Raw genomic sequence first — 6950 nt, forward strand, 5'->3', positions numbered from 1 at the left:
AGGGGTGAATATCTCGATATATTATCACTTCTCCCTGCTTCTAAGGAGTTTTTGGCTAAATCTGACAGGCAGTCCAGCGAAAGAACAGAGGAAGATAGGAGGAGAGCGGTTCCTAAGACATTTCAAAACTGGCTGCAAGCGTTCTGTATCTATTCAGCAGTTATGGGAGAACGCTTCCCGGGGAAGTGCTCAGGTTTATTCCAACACCTGGATATTATTGCGGAGGCCTTTCGCCACTTTGGCGGCTCCGCATGGTTCTCATATGACGAGAATTTCCATCAAAAACTAGCTGTGCACCCATCGCTGCATTGGGGGGCTAAGGACGTTGGTTTATGGTTAAACCTTATGCTGCCACCTAGGCCCCAGTTCACCCCTCGCCCCGCTTCAAATGGTCAGAGTCCAGTCAGGAAGGGTGTATGCTTTGCATTCAATGAGGGTCAATGTAAATTCTTATTGAATTGTAGATACAAACATGAGTGTTCTTATTGTGGCGGTACTCACGCGGCGAGCAGATGTTTTCGTAAAGCTGCCGCTAGTTCCTCTCATTCAGGACCCAAGGACACACATGGGAAAGGCCCCGACTCCGGTGAGCCTGGCAAGAATGCGCCCATGGCTCGAGCGCTATCCAGACCACAGGATGGCGGCTCTGCTAACTGAAGGTTTTGCCAATGGTTTCTTAGTGCCATCCTTTACTGGTTCAGGGTGTACACCAGTTAAAAATTTACTATCGGTATCCATGCACTCTAACTTAGTGCTTGAGAAAATTTGCAAAGAATTGTCTGAGGGTAGGGTGGCTGGCCCCTTTAATGACCCGCCATTCTCTAATTTCCGGTTGTCCCCTTTGGGCATCGTACCCAAGAAAGAGCTGGGTGCGTTCAGACTGATCCACCACCTATCTTACCCACCGCATTCGTCACTCAATGACGAAGTTGCCTCTGTGGAGGCTCCAGTCTGCTACGCCTCATTTGATGAGGCTTTGTGTCTTTTGAGGCAAGCAGGGCAAGGGGCTGTGCTAGCAAAGGCTGATATTAAGTCGGCTTTCCGCCTTCTTCCCGTGCATCCACAAGGCTTCAATTCTTTGGGTTTTCAATTTTTGAATAAATATTATTTTGATAAATGCATGCCAATGGGGTTTTCTATGTCATGCTTTTATTTCGAGGCTTTTTCCTCCTTCTTACATTGGGTCGTGTCAGTCGTTATCCCTCAAGGCCTTATCCTACATTATCTAGATGACTTCTTGTTTTTAGGTCCCCGGGGGTCATCAGTGTGTATGGAAGCTTTACAGGTTTTCTTTGACGTTTGTCATGACTTTGGCGTGCCTCTGGCCCAGGAGAAAACAGTTTTTCCCTCGACAGTTATTGAATTTTTGGGGATCACGGTTGACTCCGAACGAATGGAATTCAGATTGCCACAACAGAAGATACATAAAATGAAGTCTATGATTGCAACCTTTCTTGTCAGTAAGAAGGTGTGCTTAAAGGAGGCACAATCTTTGCTGGGTCTTTTTGCTTTTGCAGCCAGAGTCATCCCTATGGCGAGGGTATTTTCGCGCAGGTTCTCGTTAGCCATAAAAGGTATGGTGAACCCTTACGCTCATTTCCGAATTTCAAAAAGCATCAAGGATGATCTAAGAATTTGGGATGCTTTTTTAAATGAGTTTAATGGTTCCTCGGCCTGGCAAATGGACTTTATTAATAGTTCTCAGTTGGAATTCTTCACCGATGCAGCTGGCTCTGCTGGGTTCGGGGCTTTCTTGGATGGGCGCTGGTGCGCCCAGTCCTGGCACCCTGATTGGCTCCAGAAGGAGATACTTCAAAATCTAGTTCTGTTGGAGCTCTTTCCAGTGATTGTGTCGGTGGTTGTGTGGGAAGACATCTTTAGGAATCGTAGAATCTTAGTTCATGCGGATAATAAAGGTGTCTTTTTTGCCATCAATACTCTGTCCTCTAAGTCTGATCCCGTTCTGAGGTTATTGCGTTTCCTTGTACTTCATTGTATGAACTGTAATATATGGTTGAGAGCTGAACATATTGCAGGTAAAGAAAATAACATAGCAGATTCTTTATCTCGTTCACAGTTCAAGAGATTCCGAGAGTTGGCGCCATCAGCGGATCAACATGGCACCCCTTGCCCAGACTTCCTCTGGGGCTTAATTTGGGAATAATATTCCGGAATCTCAAGGCTTCAGTAGCGGAAAACACCTGGAGGGATTATAGGCTTTCATGGCACAAATGGTGCTCTTTCTGTCAACCATTGGGTTTGGATCCACTAGATGTGTCTTCTTACGTGGCTTTGTCTTTTTTGTCCTTTCTCATTCAGTCTAATCTGTCCCCGGCTTCCATAGGTAAAATATTGGCTGGAGTTTCTTTTTTCCTTAAGTTTGCAGGCCTTCCTGCTCTTACCTCTTTCTTTCAGGTCACCCAGGTTTTGAAGGGCCTCAAAAAGTCTAGGCCCTCTTTAGATAATAGGCGTCCCATATCTATCCCCATTTTGATCGATCTTCTTCAGATCCTTCAAGATGTCTGCTCATCCAATTTCGAATCTTTGCTTTTTAAGGCTGCTTTCTCTATAGCATTCTTTGGAGCCCTTCGGTTAGGTGAGTTTACTGCAGCAAATAGAAACGCTTTTTCATTTCTCCGTTTTTCTCATGTTCAGTTTGACGTCGGTTCTGTCCGTCTGTTTTTGTCCAGATCAAAGTCCTCTCAGGTTGGCCAGTGGTTTTCTTTATCCAGTTCTCCTAATGAGGCTATCTGTCCCGTGTTTCATGTTCGTAATTATCTTTTGGTCAGACCATTGAGTAACGATTCCTTTTTTATTCATGAAGACTTGTCCTCTCTAACTAGGTACCAGTTCTCAGCTGTTTTGGCCTCCTGTTTGAAGCGCTTGAATTTATCTGGGTACCAATTTTCTTCCCATTCTTTCCGAATTGGCGCTGCCACCACAGCTGATTCTATAGGTTTTTCAGAGAGTAAGGTTAAAAAAGTGGGCAGGTGGGGCAGCAATAGATATAAGTTATATGTTCGTCCCAGTCTTCTAACTTTATGATTCTCTTTCAGATTTATCCAGGAATATCGCTTGGGTCATAGGTCACTCCTACGTGTTCTGGGCTTACAAGCACTCCGGATCCAGATCATACTCTGCTAACCTGGGGCTTGATCCTGATTTATTTTTAATTTTATGGTCAGGTGTTAGAGGTATGCGGTGGCGCAATTTAAAAGACCACCTAGCTTATTTGTCTTCTGTCTGGCCTCAACCCCAAGTGATAGTTATCCACGTGGGGGCTAATGACTTGGGTAAATTCAACACATGGGACTTGTTATGTGAAATGAAAAGGGATCTCTATTCCATAACTCAAATGTTCCCAGGTTCAGTGTTAGTATATTCTGAGATGGTTCCCAGGCTGTTATGGTCGCCGCACGGCACCCTTTTCTACGTGGATAGAATCCGCAGACGGCTAAATAGGACGATTCATAGTTTTATGCCTTCAATTGGTGGCTCTTCCTTTCGTCATTCCGAGTTAGAGGGTTTTTTGCCTGGGTTGTTTCGGGTTGACCAAATTCATCTGTCAGGCATTGGCCTGGACATTTTTAATATGGGTATCCAGTCCATGATCGAATCAGCCACGGTGGTGGGGGGGCCTCGGCCAACAGCTTCGCGGTTGGCCCCGGCCGGTGGGGAGTAGTCGTCCAGCTTTTGCTGGATGGACAGAAATTAATTTGATTTTAAAGTTTTAAGTTTAGCCAATTTGGCCTTTTGTAATTTAATTTATTTATTGAGAAAATGTTTGTAACCCCGCCCCCACATTTTATGGATGACACCGTGGCCAATTTTACCAAAGTTAAATAAAAATGTTGTATCAAATTGTTGTTTGGTCTCCTTATTCAATACCTCTGTACTAGCCCATGTGAGGCTACGGCAGTATGCTGAGCCTGCATGGGATAGAGCAGAGGGAGAAGTGGGCTGCCGCGCTCTGGGGTAGTAACAGCCTCTGATTGGTCAGCTGCGGCAGCCCCCTTCTCTGATAGGTCCGTTCGCGTGAGGTAAAACCCGCACTGGACGAGCCTATATAAGGGAGAGGCTGAGGCGATTTGCTCAGTCACATCTCCTGACAAGCAGCATCGCCCGCCCGCCCACCCTTACCTGTCAGTTTGTCATAATAAGTCATGGGGTCGTCTGTATGGGGGGAGTAGTCGTCCAGCTTTTGCTGGATGGACAGAAATTAATTTGATTTTAAAGTTTTAAGTTTAGCCAATTTGGCCTTTTGTAATTTAATTTATTTATTGAGAAAATTTTTGTAACCCCGCCCCCACATTTTATGGATGACACCGTGGCCAATTTTACCAAAGTTAAATAAAAATGTTGTATCAAATTGTTGTTTGGTCTCCTTATTCAATACCTCTGTACTAGCCCATGATCCTTTTTGTTGCAGATGCGAAAATATAGTTGTGTGTCATCTGCATAATAGTGGTAAAGTAACTTCTGGTTGCTGATGATTTCAAAAAGAGGGCGGAGATAGATATTGAAAAGAACAGGCGACAGACGGGATCCCTGGGGGACTCTGCATGACACTGTGCGTTTTTCAGAAGTGAAAGGGCCCAATTTCACTATTTGTGATCGGTTTTCCAAGAAGGAGGAGAATTAATGGATTGTAGGCAATATGTAAAAAAGAGGGTTTTATTGTGTAATAACACGTACAAAAAGGATAAAGTAGTAGTTAAGATATGAGTTGCGGTAATACAAAAATAATTAAAATTCCATACATAGAGATAGCAAAAAGAAAACAACAAAATGTCATACAGCTTGGCGTGGGTGGGTACAAGCATATGGCAGTTTCTAACGCGTTTCAACCCTTAATCGGGTCTTCTTCAGAGGTTATGTTGTAGCTAGAAAAGATTTACAAAATTATTGAATGTCTTTACAACTCCTACCCACCCTCCCCTCATTTTATACAGGGGGAAAAGGGGAGAAGAGAAAACATAAACAAATTTACACAAGGAAATTGATAGTTAAATAGCAAAAGTTACCAATCAATATGTATGGTTGAGTATTGAACAATCTGAACTGAACTCTTCTGTCAGATCACAGAGGGCCCCAAAACACTTCCAGGCTGATCCCCCCACCCCTCCGCACCCCCAACACAGATCACCCCCGACAAATATTAGCCGTATGTGACTTACAGGGAATCACTGAATAGGGGTAACACCACTGATGGTAGTAGACCAGGGAGAGGGCCGGGCACCTGCAGCAAAACATTATGATATATGATTAATTGTTTGTATATGAATAATAATTGTGGGCTGCCATGACAGTCCCTTTAAAGAAACATCACCACATTATATTAATTTTGTTATATATGGTCAAAGAAAGAATGCCAAAAAATGCATCGATCCTGATATAGAACAAATTAAATAAATAATATTTGAATGATATTCTATTATTGAATTATTGGTTAATATAATGATTTTGCTAGATTTATTTTAATTATACTTAATTTGAAATAATTTTTATTGTTTTATTTAATATTAATTGTTTATTATTTAAAAAAAAAAAAGGGAAAAGGAGAAAAAAATTGTGAGGATGAATGATGAGAGGGTGATTAAATAAAGCAGTCCGGCGCGACTGTGAAGTCTGAGTGTGCATGATGTGTCAAATCCTATACAAGGAGTTGTTTCAGGAAACCACAAAAACCATGAATCTGTGAATATAAGCTGTTGAGTGGGTGTGTAGGTGAGGGCAGTGCAGGTGGTACATGTGAAGCAATGTGTGCTGAAGTAATAGAAACGGACAGAGTTAAACTCAAAATGGTGAATTTGGAAAGTGGGAGTGTGCTGATATATGTATGTGCATCCTTAAAAAAATATATAAATAATTGTATTGATTTATATAAAGAATATAAATTAAAATGAATTGCAAATTCATTATAATAATACCAAAATTGAGATTCTATATAAAAAAAAAGAGAAAGAAAATAAAGTTACCTTTTCAAACCAAAGGCAGTGACATATCCATTGAATTTTTTTATCAGGTTAATAAAGACCAGGTTTCACAAAGTGAAACACTGGGTTCAGGAATGTCTTATCCACAATCTACAAAAGGTGGAGAGGGTCTGTAAAATTTGTCCAAAACAAAGATATTACAGTTTGATATGGTGGTCTAATGTGGTGGTATGCTTACCAAGGGAAAAGAGTCAGCGCACACTGAGATGTCAGGGGTCATCTAACAGACCACACTGCACTCAGGAGATTATAAGGATTCATTGATTGAATAATTAATTGGCTGCACATACTGTCCATTGTCATGCCTTCTACACTCCGTCATGCACCCATCCCCTGTAATATCCTGAGGTTGTCCTTTGCACATAATTCCCCTTTAATACACTCTGAACTCTTTTACTGCACATAGAACATGTTGCTGTACACTGTACAATCATCTTTCCTATGTTCTGCCTGCTGTCTTACCCTCATACTACACTGTGCAAATTTATAAACACAACACATTTGCGTTTTGCCCCTATTTATCATGAGATGAAAGCAAAGATCTATGACACAAAAGGCCTATTTCTCTCAAATATTGTTCACAAATCTGTCTTAATCTGTGTTAGTGAGCACTTCTCCTTTGCCGAGATAATCCACCTCACAGGTGTGGAATATCAAGGTGCTGATTAGACAGCATGATTATTGCACAGGTGTGCCTTAGGCTGGGCACAATAAAAGGCCACTCTAAAATGTGAAGTTTTATCACACAGCACAATGCCACAGATGTCGCAAGTTTTGAGGGAGCGTGCAAATGACATTCTGAGTCCAGGAATGTCCACCAGCGATGTTGCCCTTGAATTGAATGTTCATTTCTCTACCATAAGCTGCCTCCAAAGCAGTGGCGACTGGTGCTCAAAATTTTTGGGGGGGCACAAACAAACGAAAAAATGCAGCCTCACTGTGCCCATAAAACGC

At 42.2% G+C, this 6950-nt stretch overlaps 1 long non-coding RNA gene across 1 annotated transcript; it reads right to left on the minus strand.

Moving 5' to 3' along the window:
* Window positions 1–4660: 4660 nt before the first annotated feature.
* On the minus strand, window positions 4661–6516 carry LOC120928632. Its single transcript, XR_005747266.1, has 3 exons — window positions 5979–6516; window positions 5178–5239; window positions 4661–4883 (listed from the first exon to the last, which is right to left on the minus strand). It is a non-coding gene; the product is annotated as an uncharacterized LOC120928632 (long non-coding RNA).
* Window positions 6517–6950: the final 434 nt, after the last annotated feature.

Source organism: Rana temporaria, chromosome 2, assembly GCF_905171775.1.
Source record: "Rana temporaria chromosome 2, aRanTem1.1, whole genome shotgun sequence".
NCBI lineage: Eukaryota > Metazoa > Chordata > Amphibia > Anura > Ranidae > Rana > Rana temporaria.